The 2,716-nt window shown below is 43.8% G+C and overlaps 1 non-coding gene across 1 annotated transcript; it reads right to left on the bottom strand.

Annotated features, from left to right (window-relative positions):
• Positions 1-358: 358 nt before the first annotated feature.
• Positions 359-465, bottom strand: LOC126666371 (small nucleolar RNA R71). Its single transcript, XR_007637874.1, has one exon. It is a non-coding gene; the product is annotated as a small nucleolar RNA R71 (small nucleolar RNA).
• Positions 466-2,716: the final 2,251 nt, after the last annotated feature.

Below are 2,716 nucleotides of genomic sequence, written 5' to 3'. Positions count from 1 at the left end.
GATGGAATTCTTCCAGCCGAATGTAGGAAATACTACGCATGGTTACTTTGCACATCCTGTGCGGGCAAACCATTACGAGATTAAAACCAGTATCATTCAGTTGTTAGAAGCCCGCTGTCAGTTCTATGGGCTACCAAATGAAGATCCAAATGCGCACATCTCGAATTTCCTGGAGGTGTGCAGTACATTCAAGCTTAGTAACATGACAGAAGATGAAGTTTGGCTGCGCTTATTCCCATTTTCTCTGAGGGATAAAGCGAAAATTTGGATTCACGCTCTGCCTAGAGTTGGCATTAACAGATGGTCAGATTTGGCCAAGGCATTCCTGAACAAGTACTTTCCCATGGCGAAGACCGCAAAGCTGACTAGAGATATCATGCTTTATCAGCAATTGGATGGAGAATCAGTGAGTGACGCATGGGAGTGGTACAAGGAATTGCAGAGAAAAGTTCCTCATCATCATATCACGAGAGAGAATTTGATCCAAAATTTCTATAATGGGTCAAATGATCAGACCAGGAGTATCATTGATACAGCCGCATGAGGGTCATTGATGAGGAAGACCACTGACGCAGCATTTGAGCTGTTAGATGAGTTGGCAATGAACAGCTGTTCTTGGCCAACTGAGAGGGCGAAAGCACCTGCTCAGAGAGGAGTGATGGCAGTTGCTACTGACCCAGTAGTGGAGACGGTCAAATCACTATTACAGGATTTTCTCACAAAACAAGTTACAACACCCAACACTCATAATGTTGCTGCAATTCAGAGTAACTGTGAGGTTTGTGGAGATCCTAGCCATACGGCGAACGAGTGCTATGTGATGTCGCAGCAAATCAACGAGCAAATCAATTATGTGGGAGGACAGAGACCAGGAAATAATCCATATGCTGCTACTTACAATCCAGGGTGCAGAAATCACCCAAATTTCTTATGGAAGGATAATGGAAATCAGACCCACAATCAGGCAGGTCCTAGTTTTCAAGGAGCACAAAGATCACAGCAGAATCAGGGAAACTTCCAAAATCAAGGAAACTTCCACCATCAGAATAGTAGGCCACGGCATCCACCTGGTTTTCAGCAGAAAGAACAGGGAGAGTCTCTACACAGTAAAATGGACAAAATGATAGAGTTGATGCTGAAGAAGGACGCAGAGACTCAGCAAGCACTCAAGAATCATGCTGCTACTACTCACAATCAAGAATTGCAAATACAGCAGATGGCGAAAGCACTCCAAAACAGAAATCAAGGGGGTTTACCATCCACTACTGAGGAAAACCCCCGAGAACATTTGAAAGCAATCGAACTGAGGAATGGAAAGGCATTGGATGATCTATACGCAGCAAGTACTAGCACAGAGGTAGAAAAGGAGCAGAGTAAGGAAAAGGAACCTGAAAAGGTAGTCACTAAACCTACTCCACTACCTCCGTACGTACCAAAAATACCATTCCCTCAGCGATTGAAGAAACCGCAAGATACTTGGAAGTTCCACCAATTTTTAGACACTTTCAAGAAACTGCAAATCAACATCAGTTTGGCTGACGCTTTACGCGAAATGCCACATTATGCCAAGTTTCTAAAAGAGATCATCACCAACAAACGGAGTTGGGAGGTAGAAGGTACAGTACCCATGACAAAGAACTGCAGCTCAATCATCTTGAGCAATCTTTCAACGAAACTTCAGGATCCAGGGAGTTTTACTATTCCCTGTACTATTGGTAACATGCAGTCCATTAATTGTCTGTGTGATTTAGGTGCTAGTATAAATTTGATGCCCCTGTCTCTGTTTCGGAGCATATTTGGTGATCAGCAGGTACAACCTACCCCAATGATGTTACAATTGGCAGATCACTCTTTGAAGAAGCCACATGGGATTGTGGAGGATGTTTTGGTTAAGGTTAACAAATTTATATTTCCTGTAGATTTTGTTGTCCTTGATTATGCAGCCGACAGAGACTGCCCGATGATCTTGGGGCGACCGTTCATGAACACTGGCAGAGCTCTTATTGATGTGCATAATGGTAAACTGACTTTGAGAATTGGGGAGGAGAGTGTTGAGTTTGACATGAAGAAGATTACACGCCACCCCAATATCGAGGAGAAATGGATGCAGATTGACATGGTGGACGAGCTAGTGCAAGAGCAGATAGAAGAAAACAACTTCATATTGAACTCTGATTGGGATCAGGATGACATATGTAGTATGGAGTTTACTTGTGAATGCCTTGTGGCAGACCAGAAGACAGAACTGGAAAGTCCCGTACGAGCACATATTCGCACTTGTGCGAATGCACAGTTGGTTTCCAGTCAAGAAGAGGAAGAGTGCGAGGAGGAACCAATTCTTGAGCCATTGGTCAAGAACAAACACATCACTCCTCCTTCTTCAGAAAAGCCACCGAAGCTGGAACTCAAGACTTTACCAGCACATCTTCGGTACGCTTTCTTGGGAGCTGACAGTACTTTACCTATCATTATCAGCAATAAGCTCACCAAGGAGCAAGAGCAGAAGGTCATCAACACAGTCAAGGGACGAATTTTGGCTGTTGGGTGGCAGATCTCAGATATCAGAGGGATCAGTCCTTCTATGGTAATGCATCAGATTCATCTCGAGGATGAATCCAAAACCTCTGCACAGAGGCAGAGAAGGCTGTATCCAAATATGAAGGAAGTAGTTCATAAGGAAATTGTGAAACTACTTGATGCGGGCATTATTTATCCC

Source organism: Mercurialis annua, linkage group LG1-X (genome assembly GCF_937616625.2).
Source record: "Mercurialis annua linkage group LG1-X, ddMerAnnu1.2, whole genome shotgun sequence".
In the NCBI taxonomy this organism is placed as follows: domain Eukaryota; kingdom Viridiplantae; phylum Streptophyta; class Magnoliopsida; order Malpighiales; family Euphorbiaceae; genus Mercurialis; species Mercurialis annua.
The sequence above is the reverse complement of the archived record's forward strand: the minus strand, read 5'-3'. Positions and strand labels throughout refer to the sequence as shown.